The sequence below is a fragment of the Narcine bancroftii genome, chromosome 5 (assembly GCF_036971445.1).
Source record: "Narcine bancroftii isolate sNarBan1 chromosome 5, sNarBan1.hap1, whole genome shotgun sequence".
Classification (NCBI taxonomy): Eukaryota; Metazoa; Chordata; class Chondrichthyes; order Torpediniformes; family Narcinidae; genus Narcine; species Narcine bancroftii.
In genome coordinates this window covers 88,501,059-88,527,652 of record NC_091473.1, presented here as the reverse complement: position 1 = coordinate 88,527,652, position 26,594 = coordinate 88,501,059, and the positions used below count along the sequence as shown (strand labels likewise).

The following is a 26,594-nucleotide window of genomic DNA, read 5'->3' as shown; positions in this document are numbered from 1 at the left end:
TTGCCAGCTTGTCCTGTTCCAGTTCCAGTTGCTGCTGCTAACTGTAAAACTGCAGAACTGATCTCTTATGTGTGTCTCTCTCTTTCTTTCTGAGAGGAAAAGCCTGTTTGACTCTCTCTGCTTGCAAAACCACATGACCTTCTTAGAACATCAAGTTCACTGTAGACAATCTGGGGCTCTGGCAAGCTCTTTCATCTGTTGCCTTTTTGTAAACAACAGTCCATTAGTGAAGTCTCCTGGGCACTCTCCAAAGCTTCTGCAAAGACTGTTGGCCCCAACATGTCTAGCATGGGGGCAGAGTTCCAGTATTTTAAATAAGATCTGTTTTAAAGTGTTCATATGTGACTTACACTAAAAACTTCCCCAATTTATCTCCCAAAACATATCTATATTCTGTCATACTACCACCACTTGTGTGCTCTCCAAGGGCTGGTGCTGGCCTCAATGATCCTTCATTAAGTAGCCTTTGCATCTCTGTCCGTTAGAGGCCCTGTATGTGGCACTCTACTCTCTACTGGATGACTAGGTTTCAGGCTGTGTGCGATGGTGGGGGAAGGGTGCTGAAGGGTAGGTGGAGTGCAGTGATGATTTGAAAACTGGTGGTTATTGACAGGGAGGCATGGATGGGGCCATCAAACTCCATCATCATGCTTTTAAGGTACATTGAAAAATCAGGTCCCAGTAGCATGGCAACTCAGCGCTGCGACATAGTCTGTATCTCACATGATCAGAGTCACTGCACAGACATCCAATGTTTGTGATCTTGAGGACAAGAAGATCTATTGGTTTACTGGCCTTACCACTAGGGAGTAGCACTGCACCGTGTTGGGATGAATGAAAATCTCCGTGCTCCCACTGTTGAACAGGCAACTCATCACGTGGCTGTTAACGTGGATATCCACATTGACCTAGTGAGCTGATGTGGGCTGTCATGGTCAAGTGTGATGGAGACCAGTGCCAGAGCATTGCTTGTCATTCCAGCAGAGAGATTGTGTACTGATTTGTAAGATGACGGTGTCTAAGATGGTGGCCCCCCCATGGCCCACATGTGGCGCTGATGAATCCCGAAGATAGCACCCAAGATGCCGGCCCCCAAGACTCGCACGTGGCAATGCTAGTTCCTGGGGATAGCTGTATCCAAGGTGGCGGTCTCCACGGTCTGCACATGGCGCTGCTGGGAAGGTGTTTGGATCTATACACCTTAGCATGGTGTCCCTTCTTTCCATAGCTGGTGCAGAATGTGTCTTTTGCTGGATAGCATTTCCTCAGGTACTTGCCCAGACCGCAGATGTAGTACTTTGGGTGCTCTCAGAGTACAGCAGCCATGGTCGGGTCATTGACGGAACCTGGTGGTGGTGGTGATGGACATTCATGGAGTACTGCCACCATAGTTAGGTCCTTAGCTGGATGAGGGGGTGGTGGCGCATCCCAAGATGGTGGCGCCTGGGGCAACCAAGAGGTGACCGCATTTTTGGTTGAGTAGGCCTCCATATTCTGAAGGGACACCTCCAGTGTACCTGCCCGCTTGACTGTTCTCCACAGGCTGAGCTCCCCTTGCTCCAATAGCCTTTGATGGATGTAATTTGACCTGATCCCTACAACATAGGCATCCCTGATCAAGTTCTCTGTGTACTCCACAGCTAACACGGCCTTATATTCAAAGGGCCTTCCGAGGGTTTGCAGGGCCCAGAGGTACTCGATGTTTGACTCCCTGAGACACTGTTTTTGGGTCACTTCATTAATCTTTTGCATGTACTGGCCCTTTAGAATGTCCTTGGGCTCTTGATATGACGTGGCATCCCTGATCATCGAGTACACCTGGGTGCCGACTCGGGAGTGCAGTACCTGTAATTTGTTGGTCTCTGACTGCATGATGGCTAAAGATGCCTACAGAAATGCCTTGAAACAGTGTAGCCGGAGTTCAAAGTTGGTAGATGCCTCAGGTAATTGAGGGTCTATTTTCAGCCTCTCTGACTTCAAGATTTGCTTGATTATAAAATTATAGCAAATAAAATTAATGCACCATCAATGACTCCAAAAGACTGAAGTTGAACAAACTGATAGGCTTTTATTTGCTGTAGAACAAGGCATGCTCCTGTTGCTTGATTGTCCTGCACTGGGGATGGGGCTGTGGAACAGTCACCTTTATTCAGGAGCCTGTGGGAGGAGCCACATGCACAGTTGGCCAATGGGAATGCCCAAACAGATAAATATATACATACAGTCATTTACCACAACTTGGCTATGCAATCACAGGCATGGAGGGAATAGAACAGGGGATTAAGCGTGTAGCCTATGAAGATGGTCAATGAGGTGGAGATGAAGTTGGAAATTCACACTGAGGAAGTCTAGGATCCATTTACAAAGGAAGGAGCAGAGTCCTAGATTCCTAAGCTTGATTATCAGTTTTTCTGACATAATGGATTCAAGGTGGTGTAGTGGCGGCTACACTGCTCCTGCAATAACACACGCAACCAGACAGGTTGAGCTCAGTGAGCAGACTAGTTTATTGCAGGCTGCTGAGCTGCACTTATACTCCCAGCCCGGACCTGGCTGAGAACCGCCCTGGAGGACGCTGACGTCATCCAGGTGTCACGTGGTCCCCAAGCATGGGTTTCTGAACCCTGAGCTGGAAGGAATGGAAACCCCCGACAGCGCCATTTTGGCCGGCTGCCTCACCACGTGGCTTTCAAGCGGGGCCAGATTGCCTGCCCCTCCCCAGAACTGGTGCCAATGTTGTTTTTTGCCAGGCGGCCTCGCTTCTTGGGCTGGGCAATGACCATGGGCTCAGTGGGATCGAGGTGTGCTGGCTTCAGCCTGTCCATGGTAGACAGCTCATGCCTGTCGCCCAAGTCCAGCGTGAACATCGAGCGAGAACGCTGTATAACCCTGTACGGCCCCTCGTACAGTCGCTGCAGAGGTGTTGCGGTCGGGCTCTGCCGAACAAAAATGAACTCCACGGAAAGCAGCGCGCCAGGAATGGGAGTAAGGCAAATGCCATGCCTGGGTGGCGGTGGGGGTTCGAAGGAGTCCAAGTGTGCCCTGAGGTGAAGAAGTAGTTCATGCAGCGACCGCTGGGGATTGTGAGGTGCGTTGACAAACTCACCAGGTAGTGCCAGTGGTGCACCGTAGACCAGCTCAGATGGTGAAGCCTGCAGATCTTCCTTGGGAGTGGAGCGGATGCCCAGGAGCACCCAAGGCAGTTCGTTTGTCCAGTCAGGACCAGTGAGGCAGGCCATGAGCACCGACTTAAGGTGGCAGTGCAGACATTCAACCAGTCCAATGGCCTGCGGGTGGTAGGCCGTGGTGCGGTGTAGCTGTATCCCCAACCTGTTGGCGAGCTGTGCCTAGAGCACAGATATGAACTGGGTGCCCTAATCGCTGGTGAGGTGAGCCGGGATGCCAAAGCAGGCGACCCAACCATGCAACAGGGCTCGGGAGCAGGAGTCGGTGGAGGCGTCTGGCATCAGGATCACCTCGGGCCAGTGAGTGGTGCAGTCCACCACCATAAACAGGTAATGGTTGCCCCGTGAAATGGGTAAGGGTACAATGATGTCCACGTGAATGTGGCTGAACCGTTCCCGGACTTGCTCAAACTCCTGTATGGGTGCCCTGGTGTGCCTGTGCACCTTGGATGTCTGGCAATGGGTGCATGCTCTGGCCCAGCTCGCAATCTGCTTCCGTAGACCATGGCATATGAACTGTTCTGCAACCATCCGGACCGTGGACCTGAAGGACGGATGTAGAAGGTCGTGGATGTGACAGAAAACCTGCCTGCACCACTGCTACTGAACACTGGCCGCGGGGTGCCCAAGGAGATATCGCACAGGATAGTGCCTTTGCCACTCGGAGTCGGGAGGTCTTGGAACTGCAGGCTGGTGATGACAGTTTTGAAGGCCCTCGTCTCCTCGTCAGCTTCCTGGTCCTGGGTGAGCTGGTCAAAGTCAAGGCCGGGTGTCAGCGCACAGATGGCCGGTCGCGAGAGTGCATCGGCACCACATTGTCCCTCCCCGCCTTGTGCTGAATGTCGGTAGTAAATTCCGACACGAAGGAGAGGTGACGCTGCTGGCGGTGCGACCAGGGATCCTTTGCCATCGTGAGGGCCTGGGTGAGGTGTTTGTGGTTGGTGAAGATGGTGAAAGTCCTCCCCTCCAAATGATAGTGGAAATGCCACACCGCCAGGTACATGCCCAATAACACGCGGTTGAAGGCACTATACTTGCGTTCCGGCAGGCGGAGCAGGTGGCTGAAGAATGCCAGTGACTTCCAATGCCCATTCACTTGCTGCTCCAGGATAGCACCGACGGCTGTGGCAGAGGCATCGACAGAGAGTGCCATATGCAGGTCGGTGTGCGGGTGGGCGAGCATGGTGGCCTTCGTGAGGGCATCCTTGGTGGCCTCGAATGCAGTGCAGTCTTCTGAGTTCCAAGCGAATGTCTTGTGCTTGGCTGCAATGATGGCGAACAGTGGCTGCATGATGTGCGCAGGTCCTGGGAAGAAGCGGTTGTAAAAGGTTGACCATACCCGTGAACTCCTGCAGCCCCTTGAGGCTGTTCGGGTGTGGGAACTCCTTGATGGCGGCAACCTTCACAGTGGCGGGCGTGGCTCCTTCGGCCATGATGTTATGGCCCAGGAACTGCATGGACTGTCCCAAACTGGCACTTGGCCGGGTTGATGATAAGGGCAAAGTTGGCCAGCCAGGAAAAAAGGGCACGTAGGTGAGCCTTGTGTTGCGCTTGGTCCTTGCTGGCGACAAGAATGTTGTCCAAATAAATAAAGACGAAATCCAAGTCCTTGCCCACCGAGTCCATGAGGCACAGGAAGGTCTGAGCAGCATTCTTGAGCCCAAACGGCATGCGCAGGAATTCGAACAGGCCAAAGGGGGTGATGATGGCCATCTTGGATATTTCCTTAGGGTGTACTGGGATCTGGTGATAGCCACGCACCTTGGAGAAGACCCTCGCGCTATGCAGGTTAGCCATAAAGTCCTGGATGTGAAGGATAGGGTAACGGTCAGGAATGGTTGCCTTGTTGAGCCGTTGATAATCTCCTCAGGGACGCCAGCCATCAGAAGCTTTCGGGACCAGGTGGAGCGGCGAGGCCCACGGGCTGTCGGACCGCTGAATGATCCCCAGCTGTAACAGGTGTGAAAACCTCTCCTTCGCTACCTGGAGCTTGTCAGGCAGGAGCCGGCATGCCTTGGCGTGAACCGGCGGGCCCTGAGTGGGGATGTGGTGGAATACCCCATGGCGTGGTGACGCAGCGGAGAACTGTGGTTTGAGGAGTGTCAGGAACTTGTCCAGGATCTGCTGGAAATTGTCTCTGGGCTGCTGATCGTGGCCATCTGCGGTTGCTCCGAGCGGGAGGCGTCGAGGTGAACGGCCTGGAAGGTACGGATGTCCACCAGGTGCCTACCTCGAATGTCCACCAGAAGTCCGTGTGCGAGGAGGAAGACTGCACCCAGGATGGCAGTCGGGAGGGACAAGACGGTGAACCTCCACGTGAAATTCTTTTGGCTGATCTGGAAATGGACTGTCTTGTCTCCATACGTCTGGATTGCCACTGCGTTGGCTGCACGGAGGGGAGGTCCATGAGGTCAGTTCCTGGATTCGATGGCTGTGGCCGGTATGATGCTGATCTGGGCTCCAGTGTCAACGAGAAACCGCCGGCCGCTGACCTGAGTCCCGCAGGTAGAGAAAGCTGTGTTCTTGGCCAGCTGCTGCAGCCATTAACAGTGGCCAGTCTGGTCGTTTCCTTGGAACGTGCAGGGCTGACGACACTTCCGAGCCTTGGCTCCCCAGTGCTGGTGGTAGAAGCAGAGGCCTGAAGCGGATGCTGTGGGCTTGGTTATGCTCTTGGGGGCCCCTGCAGGGGCCAGGTGCTCTACTGCAGCGCTAGGGGCGGGCTTGGCATGGTTGTGCCCTTGACCATGCCTGGTTACCTGCTGGACCACTGAGCCTTCTGAGAATCGTGCGAGCCATAGCTCTTGGGCCTTCTAGGGGGCCTTCCTCGGGTCAGAGAAGCTCTCCTGAACCAGCTGCAGGCGGATGAACCCGGGCATATGTTCGAGGAAGATGCACTCGAAAAGTGGACAGTTGGTGTGCTCACCCACGAGCGCGAGCATCTCATCCATCAGTTTCATCGGGGACCTGTCCCCCAGGGCGTCGAGGTGCAGCACTCGAGCGGCACGCTGCTGTCTGGATAGTCCGAAGGACCCTGTAAACACTTGCTTGATGGTCTTGTACTTGTCCTCGGTGGGTGGGTGCTGAACAAGGTGCAGCACGCGTCTGGCGGTGGCTTGGTCCAGGGCAGCAACCACATGGTAGAATTTGGTCATGTCGAATGAAATCTGGCGGCAGTGAAACTGGGCCTCCGTGTGGACGAACCAGGTCTCCGACTCCTGAACCCAGAATTCAGGCAGTTTCATGAATATAGGGCTGATCCTAGGCTCGCTCATGATGAATTCAAAGACATTTGAACCAGTCGGGGTCACCAATTGTAGCGGAGGCTACACTGCTTCTGCAATTACACACACAACCAGACAGGTTGAGCTCAGTGAGCAGACTAGTTTATTGCAGGCTGCTGAGCTGCACTTATACTCCCAGCCCGGACCTGGCTGAGAACCGCGCTGGAGGACGTTGACGTCATCCGGGCGTCACGTGGTCCCTAAGCAAGGGTTTCTGAGCCCTGAGCTGGAAGGAAGGGGAACCCCCGAAGGCGCTATTTTGGCCAGCTGCCCCGCCGCATGGCTTACAAACGGGGCCGGTTCGCCTGCCTTGTGGTGAGCTGCCACAGTGGTATGAAAATGAGTTCAGAGCTTCCCCCTAGCCCCGCTGCCATTATGCAGTAAAACATTTCTCTGCATAAACTACTTTCATTGCTGGAATCTATAATAGACCTCACTAGTTCATTTTCATTTCCTGCATAAACAGTGACCTAGAACAGCTTCTGCATCTTTCAGGCTGTTTTAATCCTGGGTTGAAATCTAAATGTAATTTTGATAAAATTTTAAAGATGAAATGTCATTTTTTTCATTTTGCCACATGAGAGATCAAAGCTAACTGTATTTGCACATATTTGTTATTAGGCACTGCTACTGTTCAGTTTTTTTTAATGTCAGATGTTATAATGCAGTCAGTTTGCCTATGTGATGGAAATATTTAAGGCATGATGGTATTTGGGTTTGTGCTTCTTATCGTAAGCTTCGGTTATCAATCTTTGCTTTCCTGAGTTGAGGTTAAGATTGTAAGTGAATGATTCGGCAATACTGCCAAAGATTCAGTTGAAGAGGAGATTATCTAAGTGGTATAACAGGGGAATCACGCTGCTCTCCATTGCAGGCAAAATCTTCATTAGGATTCTCCTTAATAGACTAATACCTAGTGTCGCCGAAAATGTCCTCCCAGAATCACAGTGTGGCTTTCGCGCAAACAGAGGAACTACTGACATGGTCTTTGCCCTCAGATAGCTCCAAGAAAAGTGCAGAGAACAAAACAAAGGACTCTACATCAACTTTATTGACCTCACCAAAGCCTTTCACACCATGAGCAGGAAAGGGCTTTGGCAAATACTAGAGTGCCTCGGATGCCCCCCCCAAGTTCCTCACATAGTTATCCAACTGCACGAAAACCAACAAGGTCCGAACCCTTCTCCATTGACAACGGCGTGAAGCAAGGCTGCGTCCTCGCACCAACCCTCTTTACTATCTTCTTCAGCATGATGATGAAACAAGCCAATAAAGACCTCAACAATGAAGACGCTGTTTACATCCGGTACCGCACGGATGGCAGTCTCTTCAATCTGAGGTGCCTGCAAACTCACACCAAGACACAAGAGCAACTTGTCCGTGAACTACTCTTTGCAGACGAGGCTGCTTTAGTTGCCCATTCAGAGCCAGCTCTCCAGCGCATGACGTCCTGTTTTGCGGAAACTGCCAAAATGTTTGGCCTGGAAGTCAGCCTGAAGAAAACTGAGGTCCTCCATCAGCCAGCTCCCCACCATGACCACCAGCCCCCCCACATCTCCATCGGGCACACTGAACTCAAAATGGTCAACCAGTTTACTTACCTCGGCTGCACCATTTCATCTGATGCAAGGATCGACAAAGAGATAGACAACAGACTCGCCAAGGCAAATAGCGCCTTTGGAAGACTACACAAAAGAGTCTGGAAAAATAACCACCTGAAGAAACACACAAAGATCAGCGTGTACAGAGCCGTTGTCATACCCACGCTCCTGTTCGGCTCCGAATCATGGGTCCTCTATTGGCATCACCTACGGCTCCTAGAATGTTTCCATCAGCGCTGTCTCAGCTCCATCCTCAACATTCATTGGAATGACTTCATCACCAACATCGAAGTACTCGAGCTGGCAGAGTCTGCAAGCATCGAATCCACGCTGCTGAAGACCCAACTGCGCTGGGTGGGTCACGTCTCCAGAATGGAGGACCATCGCCTTCCCAAGATCGTGTTCTATTGCGAGCTGTCCACTGTCCACTGAGACAGAGGTGCACCAAAGAAGAGGTACAAGGACTGCTTAAGGAAATCTCTTGGTGCCTGCCACATTGACCACCGCCAGTGGGCTGATATTGCCTCCAGTTCAGCGGGCAGCAACCTCCTTTGAAGAAGACCGCAGAGCCCACCTCACTGACAAAAGACAAAGCAGGAAAAATCCAGCACCCAACCCCAACCAACCAATTTTCCCTTGCAATCTCTGCAACCGTGCCTGCCTGTCCCGCATCGGACTTGTCTGTCACCAACGAGCTTGCAGCAGACATGGACATACCCCTCCATAAATCTTCGTCTGCAAAGCCAAGCCAAAGAAAACAAAAAGATAATGCAGAAACACTTCCATAACTTTGCATTGTAGTACTCATTCTTTCTGAAAAGTTTCTTGGTTGTTTGATTTGTATGAGACATACAAGAGTGGTGCCACATTTTGATTATGTGCATATTTGTTTTCCTATTAGAGTTTATGTTTGAGTATCTGGGCAAAGTTCATTTTTATTGGGCTTATTTTATGCCAAAACCTGGGGAGATGGAAAGACTTGAGAGAGGAGAAAAGAAACAGACTGATCCAAGCATATGACAGGATCAGCTTTTGTTCTATTTTTAATGAACTCTGAGCCACAAGTCAGTAGAATTCAAACCTGATATGGAAAGACTATATTCTTGTTAGACTGCGTATTGTGGCTGAACTGAGTTCCATTCTGTTCCAAAATTCAAAGCCTGGAAACAGGAATAAAACCACAAGAGTGATCCTAATATCAGAAAACTGAATTTGTAATTTTATTAAATCTCAAAAGAAAATGAGAGGGCTTTTAGTTTTATTTGAAGTTTATGTCATATATAGAAGGTCACTGTACAGATGCAGAAACAGTTTTAATGCTGCAGGTTCCCACTTATGTAAAACATATAAAAGAGGAAAATATAATATTGTATATAAGGAAGAGGAAAAATAGTAAATATTAAAAACACTTGGAAATAAATCATAGTGCTAAAGTCTGATATATGTTGGAAAAAAAAGCTGTCTTGAACCCAGTCCTGCCAGACTTCTGCTGAAAGGTAGTTGCGAGAAGAAAGTGTGGCCAGAGTGGTGGTGATCTTTTATGATATTGGCTGCCTTCTTCAGGCATGCTTCATATGCAGTGCCCTCCATATGTTTGGGACAGACATTTTTTTTCCTTTATTTGCCCGTGTTCCACAGTTTTAAATTTGTACCAAACAATTCACATGTGATTAAAGTGCACATTCCAGATTTTATTAAAGGGTATTTGTGTTAATTTTGGTTTGACCATGTAGAAATTACAGTACATTATATACATAGTCCCTTAATTGCAGGCTACCATAATATTTGAGACATCGCAATGGTATGTATGTTAGTCATGTTTAGTACTTTGTTGCATATCCTTTGTGTGCAATGACTGCTTGAAGTCTGATTCATATGCTCTCCCAGGCCTCTACTGCAGCCATCTTCAGCTCCTGCTTGTTTTGGAGGATTTTCCCCTTAAGTTTTCTCTTCAGCATATGAAAGGCACACTCAATTGGACTTAGATCGGGTGGCTGACTTGGCCATTCAAGAATTTTCCAATTTTTAGCTTTGAAAAACTCCTTTGTTGCTTTAGCACTATTTTTGGGGTTATGAATGAAGCACCATCCAATTTTGGAGGCATTTGTTTGAACTTGAACAGATAAGATGTTTCTGTACACCTCAGAACTCATTTTGCTACTCCCATCAGCAGTTGCATCATCAATGAAGCCAAGTGCACCATTAGGTGTGGCAGCCATACATGGCAAGACCATAACACCCCCACCACCATGTTTCACAGATGAAGTAGTATGCTTGGGCAGTTCCTTTACATCTCCACACTTTGCTCTTGCCATCACTCGGATACAGGTTAATCTTGGTCATCTGTCCACAAGACCTTTCTTGAGAATTCTGCAGTCTCTTTAAAATACTTCTTGGCAAACTGTAATGTGACCATCCTGTTTCTATGGCTAACTAATGGCTTGCATTTTGCAATGTAGTCTCTATATTTCTGTTCAAGAAGTCCTCTGAGGACAGTAGTCATTGACACATCCACACATGCCTCCTAAAGAGTGTTTCTGATCTGTCGGAATGTGTTTGGGGATTATTCATTATGATGAGAATTTTCTGTTATCAGCAGTGGACATCTTTCTTGGCCTACCAGATCATTTGCGATTATTGACCTCACCAGTACACTTTTTCTTCTTAATGATGTTCCAAACAGTTGATTTTAGTAATCCTGAGATTTAGGTAATATCTTTACTGATTTTCTCTTGCTTTTGAGTCTCATGATGCCTCTTTAACTTTCATTGGCACAACTCTGGGTCCTCATGTTAAAAAATGGCAACTGGACTCCAAAGGTGATCAAAAGCTGAGAAGCAAGCCTAGCTCTCTTTTACTTGCATCAATGAAGCCATTAAACATACCTGAATCTAGGATGAGATGGGAGTCAGACTTAGACATATTTGATGAACAACTCTGGTCAGATCTATGTCAGGGAAGTGTCAATGCCAGGTATAGATTGATCCATTATAATTTTCTCCATCAACTGTACCTCACCTTATCACCAATATAAATTATCTGAGATTTGTTTTAGATGTGGTGTAGAGGTTGGTTCCTTTTAATATTCTATCTGGCTTTGCACAAAGGAAAGTCAGGCCATTCTGGTTTGACCTCTGTGACACCCAAGATCATGGGAATCACCTTCTCAGTAGCCCCAGAGCTTTGACTTCTGGAGAACTTTACTACGTTTTGTAGATCACTAACTAATTCTCAAATCAAAATCACAGAAATTGCCTTATGTGTTGCCAGGAAGTGCATAGCAGTAACATGGAAGTCTGACTCCCATCTACTCATAGGTAGGTGGTCTTCAGAGATGAATAGCTGTATCCCACTTGGAAAGGTCACATACAATCTCAGGAAGGGATATAACACCTTTCTAAAAATCTGGCAGCCTTAATTAGAGCATATAGTTATCTCACTGGTCCCAATATAGGATTACAATTCCAACTGGCTAGCCAGTAGATCTCTGTAAAGATTTTAACACTGTGGTGTTATTGTGTCTCCATATGTTTTACTGTATGCACTCACAATGGGGGTGCTCTTTTTTTGAGTTTTTTTCTTCACCCTTTCTCTGTTTAATAGGACTTGCATAGAGGGGAGGGTGTGGAGTGAAGTGTTCTCTTGGTGTTTTGTATTTGTTAAATATATTTAAAATGATAAATAGAGTATTTTCTTCTTTCTTTGGCTTGGCTTCGCGGACGAAGATTTATGGAGGGGGTAAAAAAAGTCCACGTCAGCTGCAGGCTCGTTTGTGGCTGACCAGTCCGATGCGGGACAGGCAGACACGATTGCAGCGGTTGCAAGGGAAAATTGGTTGGTTGGGGTTGGGTGTTGGGTTTTTCCTCCTTTGCCTTTTGTCAGTGAGGTGGGCTCTGCGGTCTTCTTCAAAGGAGGCTGCTGCCCGCCAAACTGTGAGGCGCCAAGATGCACGGTTTGAGGCGTTATCAGCCCACTGGCGGTGGTCAATGTGGCAGGCACCAAGAGATTTCTTTAGGCAGTCCTTGTACCTTTTCTTTGGTGCACCTCTGTCACGGTGGCCAGTGGAGAGCTCGCCATATAATACGATCTTGGGAAGGCGATGGTCCTCCATTCTGGAGACGTGACCCATCCAGCGCAGCTGGATCTTCAGCAGCGTGGACTCGATGCTGTCGACCTCTGCCATCTCGAGTACCTCGACGTTAGGGGTGTGAGCGCTCCAATGGATGTTGAGGATGGAGCGGAGACAACGCTGGTGGAAGCGTTCTAGGAGCCGTAGGTGGTGCCGGTAGAGGACCCATGATTCGGAGCCGAACAGGAGTGTGGGTATGACAACGGCTCTGTATTCGCTTATCTTTGTGAGGTTTTTCAGTTGGTTGTTTTTCCAGACTCTTTTGTGTAGTCTTCCAAAGGCGCTATTTGCCTTGGCGAGTCTGTTGTCTATCTCATTGTCGATCCTTGCATCTGATGAAATGGTGCAGCCGAGATAGGTAAACTGGTTGACCGTTTTGTAATAGAGTATTACAAAATAACTTACCTGAGTAATCACAAACTGTGAAGTCAAATATCCCAAACGTTATGGTTCCATGAAATGGGGGAACTATGTATAAAAAGTGCTGTAATTTCTGCATGGTCAAACCAAAATTTATAATTCCTGAATAAAATCTGGAATGTGCCCTTTAAACAAGTGAATTTTTTGATTACAAATTTAAAACTGTGGAGCACAGGGGTAAATAAAGGAAAAAAAAATGTCTGTCCCAAATTTTATGCAGGGCACTCTGTGTTTTCAATAGCAAGGAAGTCAGTACCTGTGATGAATATTATGTCCACCAATTTCTGCAGACCTTTTGTATTCAAGTCTATAAACCAGGGCATGATGCAACCAGTCAGTATATTTTCCACATTACACCTGTAGAAGTTAGGAAGAGTATTTGATGACATGCTGAAACTCCTTAAAACACCTTCGAAAGTAGAGATATTGGTATGCCTTCATGCAAATAGGGCTCTGGAAGGTCCTTTTATACATGGATACTACTAACCCTTGCCACTTCCCTCCTATCTATGAATGCAGATGTGTGGTCCCTTGGGTTCCCCTTCTAAAGCCTTCAGTCAGCTCCTGGGGTTTACTGGTGTTGAGAGCAAGATTGTACTTCTGGCGCCACTCAACCAGATTCTGGATCTTTTTTTTGTTGAATATTTTATTTAAAATTCCATTCATGAGTAACTATGATAATACAGATATTAAATAAACCAAATTAATTATATACATTATTGTTTTCACTCCTCCCCAAAAAGCCCCTCTTTCCCACCCAACCACCCCCTCAAAGAAACAATGCACAAAATGAAAAAAATATAACTTTATAGGTTTAAAAGGGAAAGAAAAAAAAAGAAAGGAATTCTTTGGATTGCAGAGAAAGATGTCGTTCAGTACAAATCACCAGGTCTAACATACACATTAAGAGAAGAAATGGAAAAACTTGTGAAATGGTGTAAAAATAATTGAGCCACAATATGGACAAGACAAAGGAGATGATTGTGGACTTCAGAAGGACCAGCGATGACCACCCTCCACTAGTCATTAATAGCTTGGTAGTGGAGAGTGTAATGAGTACCAAGTTCCTCGGAATCCCTGTGAGAAGTGATATATCCTGGACACACATCTCTTCTCACTTGTCATGAATGCGTAACGGCAACTGCACTTACTGAAAAGAATGAGGTGGGCAAGTCTACTGGCCACCATCCTGTAAACTTTCTGCAGTAGCTATATTGAGAACATCCTGACCGGCTGCATCACAGCGTGGTAAAGTTGCTGCAAGAAATGGATTGGAGGTCAATCCACAGGACCATAAGAGAGGCATAGACGATGCCTCCCCCCATTGATGTGATTTACTGGGATTGTTGACTGAAGAGGGCACGGAAAATCATTGAGGACCCTTACCACCCTGCATGCAGCATCTTCCAGCTACTCCTGTCGGATAAGAGATACAGGCCTATCAGAGCCAGAACTACTAGCTTCTTCCACGGGCAGTGAGACTGTTGAACAACTGATGAACTGCTTGTTCAAACCCTCTGTGACTCTACTATTTATTTAACAATATTTATTTATTTTAATATTTTTATATATACATATACATATATATATATATATATATATATATATATACATACTGTGCATATGTATCATTTGTCTGTATATGTGTTATGTCTGTTTGTGTGTTTGCAATGTTTTACACAGAGGACCGGGGAATGTTGTTTTGTCGGTTTGTAATCAGATGATAAATTAACTTGAACACACATAAAAAAAACATCAAAGGTTAACCTTCTTGCAATGGAATGGATACACAAGATGAACATAATAGGCCCATCTTGCCTACTGAAACAAATGACGTCCTGACATTAATTCTTAATGTGACTAGATTTGATCCCTTTTCACCTAATGAAAAGCTCTTTGATCTTCAGAGAATGGAATATAATATGAAAGTGATCCTTTTGTAGTTTTTGCAGAGTGTAGTAACCTGCCTTGACCAGAGGCACTTGCATCAACAGTGATGAAGTGTTTTGAAAGGCTAGTGTTGAAGCATATCAGCTTCTGCCTGAGTGGTGACATCGATATGTTCCAGTTTGCCTTTCGTAGCAACAGGTCTATGGCGGATGCCATCTCACTGACTCTACATAATACCCTGGGGCACCTGACAGAAAAGATGTCTTCATCAGGATGCTCGACTACAGTTCGGCATTCAACATCATCATCCCTCAAAACTGATCAGCAAACTCCAAAACCTTGGACTCACACCCCACTATGTAATTGAATCCTGGATTTCCTCACCTCCAGACCACAATCAGTGAGGATTGGTAAGAACATCTCCTCCACAATCTCCATCAGTACTGGAGCACTACAGGGTTACATTCTTAGCCCCACCCTGCTCTATTCTCTTTACCACTATGACGGTGTGGCTTAGTATGACACTTACACCATCTACAAATTTGCTGATGGTATCACAGTAGTGGGTTGTTTAAACAGAGGTGATGAGTCAGCTTACAGGAAGGAGATTGAAAACTTGGCTGAGTGGTGTACCAACAACAACCTCCCTCTCAATGTCACTAAAACTAAGGAGTTGATTGTTGACTGCAGGAAGGGAAAACCAGAGGGATACAATCCAATGATCTTTGAGGGATCAGAGTGGAGATGGTGAGCAAATTTAAGTTCTTGAGAGTCACTATTTTGGAGGGTCTTTCCTGGATCCAACACAATAATGGCATACTTCCTCAGGAGTTTTTCAAGGTATTTTATAACAATAGAAACCTTGCATATTTCAACAGATGTGTGGTAGAAAGTGTGCTGACCAGCTGCATCATGGTCTGGTATGGGGACACCAATACCCCTGACTGTAAAGCCCTCCAAAAGGTAGTGGACACAGCGCAAGTCATCACAGGCAAAATCTTCCCCACTATCGAGAACATCTACAGAGAACACTGCCATGGGAGAGCAGCAGCAATCATCAAGGATCCACACCACCCATCAAATGCTCTGTTCTCGCTGCTGGCATCAGGACTGAGGAAAAGGTGCCATAAGATTCATACCACCAGGTTCAGGAACAGCTGCTTCCCTCTACCATCAGACTTATCAACAACAAGCTTAATCAGGGACTCATTTAAGGATTGTTACTTGTGCACTTTATTGATTTTTTTATTGTTTCTGTATTGCACAGTCAGTTTGTTTATCTTCATTATCTGTTTATAATTCTTTATTTGTTTACATGTATACACTGTGTACAGATTTTATTTGCACTACCAATAAGTTGTAATTCTGCCTTGCCTACAGAAAAAAGAATCTTAGGGTTGCATGTGTTGTCATATCTGTACTCTTGACAATAAAAATATGAAATTTTTTGTCATCCTGATGGCTGTACTTCCTCAGTCTCAGTTCATTTCTGCACAGACACAAAAGGTGTAATGTCTGTAAAGCAAGTTTGAAACTCCTCTTTCTAGCCTGGGTTTCTGTACATACTATACTCTCATCTGACGATATCCTTGTGGGCCTGATACTGTCCAGATCCAGATTGCTCCCTATCCAAAGGGGTATAATTACCTGCTAGATTATACTGGTCAACAATTTTTTTTAAAGGTTTGCTTCCTGAAAAAAAAAGGGTATATGGAAGACAACTTCAAGCTGAACACAAAGATATTTTGATATTTGCTGTATCATGTAGAAATTGGGGAAACATTAAATTAACTTTAATTGAATTTAGCATGTTTCATTGCATGATGCTGACACATTGCATTAGTTAAACTGACTTAAAAATGTTTTGCTGCTGATTTTCATTTGTACTCAGCATCTGATGCCTCTCTTGTCAGTGTCCAACAATAGTCAGCCAGCATTGATGGATTCCAGTTGCCCTGATACCACTTTTCCGTGGTTTCAATGTCCTGGTGAAACCTTTCACTGACTGCACGAAGATCAGCAGGGAAGAAGTCCAAGTGCAAATGCAGAAAATTAATTTTCAATTATATGTTGCATTTCATGGTTTTGTATGCTTTAAGTAGACTTAAAATATGACAGGAAATCACATAAAATAGGTTATATCTAAGAAATGGTACATAAGAGGAAATACTTAAGGCAATTTTCAAGACCAGCAGCCCAAAATCAATAAATTACACCAAAGGAAGCAAAATCTTCAATGTCCAGTGTTATTTAAACAATTGACCTGACTCTCATCCTCCCTAATGCAGAGATTATTGTCTGCAGTGCAGACTTCAACTCAGTTAATCTGTAGTTTTGTCAGGTGCAGAAAATGACTGCTGATGTATGTCAGTGTGTATTACTTGGAGAGCAAACTCACATGGATGTTATGCTTTTTATAAAAACAAAACACCAACTTACATGAACAATCATAGTTATTGATGCATATTGTGGATCCATCTTCATTCTTACTCTCTAATCCTGCATCACATCCCCATGTTAGCTATATGACTGATTGAGGACATTTGTTTTCAACCAGGAGGATGTGAATGGTTGGACTTCACTGCAAGGATGATAGGCATGGAAAAACTAAAAAAAAACAGAGCAGATGTGGAAAAAGCTCTGTTTTGTCCAGTAAAAAATATTGAGGAATGAAAGGCCTCCTTTCCATACATTTCTTTGATTCTGTGATTTAATTAATCAGGCCACAAAATTGACACTGGAGTACTACTTTAAGTTAAACAATGACAGTGGCTCAGGGAAACATACTCTTTGACCAGTAATACAAATTTAGGACTGCAGCGAAAAAGTACAATTTCTCATATGCTGCAAAGGATGAGTACTTGGATGATTCCATGAATTAAGTGGGTCACTAGAATTTCCTTTGCACATCTCCAGCTGTTAACTTGGTCTTCTGTATAAACAAGAAAAGTTTTCTGTATTTAAGACAGCTTTAGTTATCTTGGACATTAAAATGAAGAGATTTCTAGGATGATCAATATATGCAGGGGAAAAGGATGAGAATTAGAAACAGTAGCTGGTCGTTCAGGCCCTGGTACCTGCTTTGTAATTCACCAGATAGTGGCCAATATTTTACTTCAGTACTGTACTCCTGCACTAATCTCAATATTCCTTGTTTCCCTTAACATCTAAAGGATTGTAATCTCTGGAATAGTTGAAAAGGCAGAGAGAGGTCTGGTGATGCGGGGAGAGTGAGGAGAGGCAAGGCTCCAGAACTCCCAGATCAACAAGAAGATAAACTAAAACAAAACATTTTAAGGATAGTCAAAATACTTTCAGGTGGTGTGGAAAAGGACCAGGACCAGCAACGATGTCAAAGAAAATGAAATCAACAAACAGAAATGGCAAAGAGTCGACGTCAAAATCCCCAGAGCAAGTTGAAGTGCCTCGTGGCAATGAAAATGGCAGGGCCGCCTCAAGGCCCACCAGCAAAGTCACCGCCCAGCTGGAGCAACCTGCCCGACAGGAGACCCACGGCCAATGAGGCAGCGTTCCCTCACATTGTGTGAAAGTACAGGATACTATCACCAATGTATATATTTACATATAATAATGGTGATTGGCTGAGAGCCGTAGACATACCTACTGCCAGGTCAGTCTGGACTGGTCGACCTCTATGTACTAGGCTCCAGTCTTTTGTTATTAAAAGCCTTGGTTTGAGTCAACAGTCTTTTGAGTCATTCGATGCGCTACACATTGTCCTTGGATCGGCAAAAGTACTGGGGAGGGCGCAACTCTCAAGCTGCAGACAGTGAGGTGGAGGAGCGGTATTGCCAGGCCGGGGGTGTTCATGTTGTTTGTGACTCTCAAACCATGGGCAGTGAGTACGGCGGTCGTAAAATGGAGGAGCGGGATCGCCAGGCCGGGAGAGTTTAATGACTTCCAAACCACAAATGGTGAGTGCGGTGGTTGTGAGGCTGAAGTGCCTAGTCAGGGCACGGTAAGCCCAGAGGTTCACAGCATTGGGTCAGATGACGATGAGGTCAAAGAGGGCGAGGATGGTGGCAGCGATGGAGCTGAAGCAAAGGATGAAACTCTGTGAGGCCAGGAGGCATGGAAGAGACTCACTTGGGATACAGAGCAGGCAGTTGGGGGGGGGTGGCTCGGAGCCCTCTCTGGAGGATGTCATGGAAGACAGACTATTTAAAGCAGTTAATAAGAGCCCAGACTTGGAGAAAAATGAGAAAAAGTGCAAGATGCCCTCTCTGGTCTCATGTGGAGAATGAATGAGACTGAGGGCAGATAAAAGACATAAAATGGAGAAGAAAATGGATGTCCTGATGAGGGAGAGGGAGCGTATCTGGTTCAAGCTAGATACCCTGGAGAACTTTAGCCATAGAAACAATATAAAGATAGTGGGATTAAAGGAGGGCATTGAGGTTGGAAACCCAGTAGATTTTTTCCAGGGCTGGATCTCTGAAATGTTGGGTAGAGACGTGCTGGGCAAAAAAGATCAAAATAGAGAGGGCTCACTAATGTCCCCTTCTATAACCCGGGCAGAGACCCTGCTCAATCTTGGTAAAGTTGCTGAGTTAAGAGCTGCAGCAATCAGCATGAAAAGGAGGGGGAGCCCAATGGAGATTGAGGGGGCAAAGTCCTTTTTTACCCTGATATGAGATCAGCACTTTTGAAATCAAGGAAAGAGTTTGAACCAGTCAAAAGGCTGGTGAAGCAAATAGGTTATGAATGCGTGCTGAGGTATCCGGCCACCCTGAAAATAGTAATGCCGGGGGGACGGAAAGTTTTTATCTGAGCTAGGAAAGGCTTGGCAATTTGCCAAGGAGTTACTGGTCCTTGAGGGGAAAAAGAACAGCAATAGTAAAAATAGGGAATAAATTATGGCAATGTACGAATCTCCTGTAAATAGTAATGGTATTTTGGCGCAACTGCATATCGTTATCAGACTTATGAAAATGGAGGAAAGAAAAGTAAACATATGAAATGATAAAGGGGAAAACCTACAGAGTGTAATGTACCCTGGTGATAAAAAAAAGAGAGAAAAAGGGGATACAGAAACTGAAGTTATTGTAAACGAAAGTTAATGTCACAATTGTAATTCTCTGGGAGTGTGGGAGATAGAGAGAGGAGAAGATGGGTGCGAACTGTACAACCTGTTGTAGGAAGGGGGATGGTGGAAACCTAATGGAAGTAGTCACTGAGCAAGGGGGGGGGGAATGGGTATAATATGGGGCAAGGGTTACAATGGGAGGGTAGAAGGGGACTAAGCAAAAGCATTACTGTAAATGGTGTATGTGTCTCTATTTTTCTTTGGCTAGCCACTTTAGTTTTTACCTTTGTCCTTGTTGTCCTTGTTCCCTATTAGTGAAAAAATGTTACCCTTTGTGTTTCCCTTTCTTATTTTAGCATGGTTAGTTATTTTAGTTGTTGCCTTCATCCCTCAGGGTCTCACGTGGTTCAAGCGGTTGGGGGAAAATGGCTGATGGTGAGAGATTGGATGGGGAGGGATCTCAGGGTGATGAGGTATAAAGGAAATATTACTATGATAGCACCTGGGGCAATGGCTAAAAGTATAAGGTTTGCAAGTTTCAATGTTAACAGTCTGAACGGAATGATTAAGAGAAAAAGAGTCTTGGCACACTTTAAGAAAATGGGGGTGGACCTGTCTTTCCTCCAGGAAACTCACTTCACGGAACTAGAACACTGAAAGTTAAAAAGAGGATGGGTGGGCCAGGTATTAGGCTCCTTGTTTGATTCAAAAACAAGGGGGGGGTGGTGGGTTAGCAATTTTGATTGGAAAAGTGTTTCAGTGAGAATGCAGGATGTGATGACAAATAAAACAGGTAGATTTATAATGGTGCACTGTCAAATATACTCAGATTCCTGGACCCTCATGAATCTGTATGCCCCTAATATGAACAATGAAAAATTTATGCAGGATATTTTCCTGAGATTGGCAGAAGCAAAAGAGAATATTATAATTGAGGGAGACTTTAATTTTTGTCTGGACCTTGTTTAGGACAAGTTAATAAAAAGAATAGTACACCACTATGGGCAGTACGAAGGCGCTGAATCTGTTAGATATGTGGAGACAGAAGCATCCGAGGGAGAGGGATTATTCCTCCTACTCAAGGCAACATGATTCCTACTCTAGAATAGATTTTTTCATGGCTTCAGCCCATATAGAGGATAGGATCATGGGCTAAATACACGGCGAGATTTCTCTTGGATCATTCCCCTTTAGTAGTCAAGATTGAGATGCTGGATAAGCAAGAGACGGTATATAGGTGGCGTCTTAATGCACTGCTGTTAAAGAAACCAGAGTTTTGTAGTTTTATAAGAATGCAGATAGATGTGTTTTGTGAGGCCAACTGTACCTCCACTCCAGATAAATGCCTTTTAAGGGGCACCCTCAAAGTGTGTTTGAAGGGTCAAATAATTGGATATACTAAAACAGTAAAGAAAGAATATGAGAGGAAGGTGGGTGAATTGGAACAAGAAATTGCTCGTCTAGAAAAAGATTTTAAAAAATTAGCTCAGAAGATCAAAATAGGGTTTTAAAAAATAAGAAGATGAAGTAAAATGTGCTTCAAACATATAGCATTGAAAATGCCATATTACGGTCAAAGCAAAAGTACTATGAATTGGGGGGAAGAGCCCATAAGGTCTTGGCATGGCAGTTGAGAACAGAGCAGGTCTCAAAAACGATCAATCTGATACAAAAGGGGGATGGCAGGATCTTTTACCAACCAAAGGAAATTAATGAGACCTGAAAATTTTATGTAAGTTTGTACAAATCAGAATTGGAAGGGAGGTCGGTTAAAATTAGTGAATTCCTGTCTAAGATAGAGTGCCAAACTTGGAAATGGAAGAGCAGGAAGGTTTGGATTGTCCATTCGTGGAAGAAGAAATAGTGAACACATTGAATTTGCTGCAAACTAACAAGTCTCTGGGGGAGGATGGGTTTCCACCTGAATTCTACAAGGAATTCAAAGATCTGTTGATACTTCTTTATATGGAGATGATAGATCAGGTGATGGAGACTCAGATTCCCGGAGTCTTTGTTGACAGCAATCACTACAACGATTTTGAAAAAAAATATAAGGACCCATTAAAGCCATCCTCTTATAGACTTATTTCGCTATTAAATATGGAATATAAGATAATAGCCAAAGCCCTGGAAAATAGATTGTCAAAACATTTGTAAAAACTAATCAATAAAGATCAAGTGGGCTTTGTACAAAAAAGCCAGGCGGTGGACAATGTGGGCAGACTACTAAGTATAATGCATCTGACGTAAACCAGAAATGAGAGGGGTTTCGCAGTGGCTCCTGATGAAAAAAAGGCATTTAATAGATTAGAGTGGGATTTTTTATTTAACATTCTGGAGAAAATAGGATTAGGGCCAACTTTTATTAATTGACTAAGGGTGCTATATCATGTGCCCAAGGCAAAAGTTGTGACCAACGGGCATATTTCTTCAGCCTTCCCATTCACAAGATCAAGCAGACGGGATGCCCACTATCACCAGCTCTATTTGTACTGCTATGGAACCATTAGCTGAGGCCATTCACCAGGATCCAGACATTAAGGGGTTTCAAGTAGACCAGGAAGAACATAAGATCAGTTTATTTGCTGATGATGTGCTCCAATGAATGTTGAGGATGGAGCGGAGACAACGCTGGTGGAAGCGTTCTAGGAGCCGTAGGTGATGCCAGTAGAGGACCCATGATTCGGAGCTGAACAGGAGTGTGGGTATGGCAACGGCTCTCTATATGCTAATCTTTGTGAGGTTTTTCAGTTGGTTGTTTTTCCAGACATTAAGGGGTTTCAAGTAGACCAGGAAGAACATAAGATCAGTTTATTTGCTGATGATGTGCTGGTATAATTGACAGACCCAGTAAACTCATTGCTCAAACTGTCCTCTACTCTGGAGGACTATGGGGAGGCTCCGGGTACAAAATTAATTGGGACAAGAGTGAGATCATGTCACTTACGAGAGGGATTTATAGCTAATGCCAAAATAAAGTTACCTAAAGTGGCTGCAAAATGTAGTACCGAGTAGTCAAAATAGAAAATGATCTAAATAATTTGTACAAATTAAATTATACCCTCCTGCTGACATAAACAGATGGATGTTGCTGCCCATAACACTGGTGGGCAGAGTCAACTATGTGAAAATGAATGTGCTGCCAAGACTCCAGTATCTTTTTCAGACCTTGCCTGTGGCATTGCCCAGGTTTTTTTTTCCAAACCCTGCTTTCATAACTAAGAACATTTTTATGGAATGGAAAGGTAGCCAGGGAGGAGAGGTACCATCCTGGGTACAAATTGGACTGCACTTGGTGGGTGTGAGGGTAGCAGAGGACTTTTGTTACAAATGGGATGCCAAAATTGCTATCTTGAAAAAGTGGCAGCCCTATATTAAAGCAAATTATTCGTATTTGGAGTGATGTTAATCGATATTTAGGAATAAAACAGGGGTTGACCCCCAAAAATGCCCCTGACTCCAAACCGGTTAATACCTTTGATGGTAGGTAACAAAATCCTAGACACCTGGCATAGGAATGGCATCAAGTGCATAGAGGACTATTACGAGCAGGGATAATTCTTTTTCTTTGGCTTGGCTTCGCGGACGAAGATTTATGGAGGGGTAATGTCCACATCAGCTGCAAGCTCGTTTGTGGCTGACAAGTCCGAGGCGGGACAGGCAGACACGGTTGCAGAGGTTTCAAGGGAAAATTGGTTGGTTGGGGTTGGGTGTTGGGTTTTTCCTCCTTTGTCTTTTGTCAGTGAGGTGGGCTCTGCGGTCTTCAAAGGAGGTTGCTGCCCGCCGAACTGTGAGGCGCCAAGATGCACGGTTTGAGGTGATATCAGCCCACTGGCGGTGGTCAATGTGGCAGGCACCAAGAGATTTCTTTAGGCAGTCCTTGTACCTCTTCTTTGGTGCACCTCTGTCACGGTGGCCAGTGGAGAGCTCACCATATAGCATGATCTTGAGAAGGCGATGGTCCTCCATTCTGGAGACATGACCTACCCAGCGCAGTTGGATCTTCAACAGCGTGGATTCGATCCTGTCGGCATCTGCCATCTCGAGTATTTCGATGTTGGTGATGAAGTCGCTCCAATGAATGTTGAGGATGGAGCGGAGACGCTGGGGAAGCGTTCTAGGAGCCGTAGGTGATGCCGGTAGAGGACCCATGATTCGGAGCTGAACAGGAGTGTGGGTATGGCAACGGCTCTGTATACGCTAATCTTTGTGAGCTTTTTCAGTTGGTTGTTTTTCCAGACTCTTTTGTGTAGTCTTCCAAAGGTGCTATTTGCCTTGGCGAGTCTGTTGTCTATCTCTTTGTTGATCCTTGCATCCGATAAAATGAGCAGGGATAATTTATGTCATTTGAACAGCTTAGGCAGAAATACGATTTGTCAAATAAGACATTCCACTGCTACCTTCAGATAAGATGTTTTCTACAGGACAAATTAGGTCCAACTATGGCCCTACCAAAGTGCATTGACGTAGAGACCATGATTCAAAGGGAGATCAGATGGAAATTTATTTCAGCAATGTATTTCCTGTTGCAAGCGGAAAGTCCCAAATTAGATCTTCTTAAATTGAGACAGAGGTGGGAGTTGGACCTAAGAATAAAGATTAATGAACGCTGCTGGTCCAACTTGTGTTAGTATAATTTTTTGCAGGAGCTGTACCTGATGCTGCAAAAGATTAACAGGCCTAAGGCAGAACTGTCGGACCAGTGTTTTAGATGTGGCATTGAGCCAGCAACCTTTCTTCACGCGACCTGGACATATACCAAGGTGAGGCCTTTCTGGGCAGAGTTAGGTGAAGTCCTAAGGAAAATTATAGGTACAGACTTCCCACAGGATCTTGAGTTGTTCCTGTTGGTCAACTTAATGGACATAAAACTTACAATGAAGCTGTACAAATTCCAAATTCAATTTGTAATGATTGCATTGGCAGTGGCCAGGAGGTGCATAGCGGTTACCTGGAAGTCTGACTCTTGCCTGGGTGTTGCAAATGGAGCAAGGAGATGCAAGGCTATGTACCCCTGGAGAAATTGTCTATAACTTGAAAGGAAGGTATGGCACTTTCCGAAAAAATTAGCAGTCGTACCTGAAACATATAGAAGCATGGTTGTGAAAGTGACAACTTTGCCTCGGGGCCTGGTTTGCTCCAGTCTCTCCCCAATTCTGTTGATGGTGGGTGGGGGGTGGGGGGCTGGGGGGTGAGGTGTCCTGCCTCAATCCAGCTAGGAAAAGTCAGGGAAAAAAGGAAAATTGCCCCGATCTCTGGCCGCTGGGCTAGGCCAGACCCATAACTCCCCGATATGAGTTTTTCCCATGTTGTGAATGTTTTAAAGTCTTAAATGTTGATTTTTTTGTTGTTTATGTGTTAAGTGTTTGATGTTGAGGGGGTGGGGTGGGGGAGGCAGAAAGGGGAAGGGGTGTTAGGTTTGGACTTAGTAGAAAATTTGCATGGTTTGGATAAGGATAAGTTGTAATCGACACAAATTTGTAAATACTGTTGAGGACAAAGTTGCAAACTGTTGAGTTCAAATCTGGAAAACTATAAATAAAATATTTTAAAAATTTGTTGAAAAGGCTCGTATATGCTATAGATTGTGAGTACAATGAAACCAATTTATGTCAGGTTTTTATAGTGATCTTGTTTCTGTGCTGTAAATATTTTGTGTACCTGAAAATGGAATAGTTGGCAAAGACTCTTCAACTTCTATAAATTGTGTGGAATTTATATACTGTATGTTATAATTTTGTTTTTGTACAGGGTGATGATGATGGCATCACAAAGGTCCTGAGGCAGCTTTCCTTGGTCCCAGCAGAGCATGAAAAATTCATGCAGTTTGGTATGCAGAGTTTTGCTGCCAGCCTTCCAGACCTCTGGGGGGATTCCATCCATACCTGCTGCTTTGCCACTTTTCAGTTGTTCAATTGCCTTATATGTCTCTTCCTGGGTAAGGACCTCATCCAGCTCTAGACTGTTGAGGGAGCTGGATCAGGGCGGATTCTTGGACTGAGCGGTTGGCACTGAAAAGAGATTGGAAGTGTTCTGACCATCGATTGAGGATGGAGATCTTGTCGCTGAGGAGGACTTTGCCATCTGAGCTGCGCAGAGGGCTTTGGACTTGAGGTGAGGGGCCGTACACAGCCTTTAGCATCTCATAGAAACCTCTGAAGTCGCCAATGTCGGTGCTAAGCTGGGTTCGTTTAGATCTCCCGGAGTTTGCGCTGAAGATGGCTGCATGCGAGACAGAAGGCTCATTTTTTCTCTGGCCAAGAAGGCTTTGCAAGGTGAGCCTGGTGGGCAGATCGCTTCTTTGCCAGCAGCATCTGGATTTCCTGGTTGTTTTCGTCAAACCAGTCCTTGTTTTTCCTGGAGGAGAAGCCCAGTACCTCTTCAGTGGATTGCAGTAAGGCCATTTTCAGCTGATCCTAGAGGGTTTCAGGAGATGTGTCCATGAGGCAGTTTGCATCCTCGAACTTTGCTTGGAGGTTTGCCTGGAAGTTTCATCTTACTTTGTCTGACTGCAAGTTTCCAACATTGAACTTCTTTCTGGGGGCTCCACTGTTCTTGAACTTTGGCTTGAAGTGAAGGTTGAGCTTGCAGCGAACAAGCCAGTGGTCAGTGTGCCATTCCACGTTGGGCATGACTTTGGTGTGGAGCACATCTTGTTTGTCTCTTCCTCGCACCAGAACGTAGTCCAGGAGGTGACAGTGTTTGGATTGGGGATGCATCCAGGTAGTCTGCAGGCTGTCTCTCTGCTGGAAAAGGGTGTTAGTAATGACAAGCCACTGTTCTGCGCAGATCTCCAACAGGAGACGCCCGTTGTCATCGCACTTGCCAAGGATTCCTGACAAGGTTTCTGAGTCTTTGCCGATGAGAGCCTGAAAGCTCACACCAAGGCACAAGAGCAACTTGTCCGTGAACTACTCTTTGCAGACGATGCCGCTTTAGTTGCCCATTCAGAGCCAGCTCTCCAGCGCATGACGTCCTGTTTTGCGGAAACTGCCAAAATGTTTGGCCTGGAAGTCAGCCTGAAGAAAACTGAGATCCTCC

The 26,594-nt window shown here is 45.4% G+C and overlaps 1 long non-coding RNA gene across 4 annotated transcripts in view; it reads left to right on the top strand.

Moving 5' to 3' along the window:
• Nucleotides 1-26,594, top strand: part of LOC138763682 (uncharacterized) — a 130,941-nt gene that overhangs the window by 18,988 nt on the left and 85,359 nt on the right. For 2 of the 4 annotated variants that reach the window (XR_011357726.1, XR_011357723.1), the window contains exon 2: nucleotides 17,680-18,210. The exons of the other annotated variants lie outside the window; for them this stretch is intronic. This is a non-coding gene — a long non-coding RNA (uncharacterized lncRNA). Of the gene's footprint in view, nucleotides 1-17,679; nucleotides 18,211-26,594 lie in introns of those variants that run through there. 4 annotated transcript variants of the gene reach the window in all.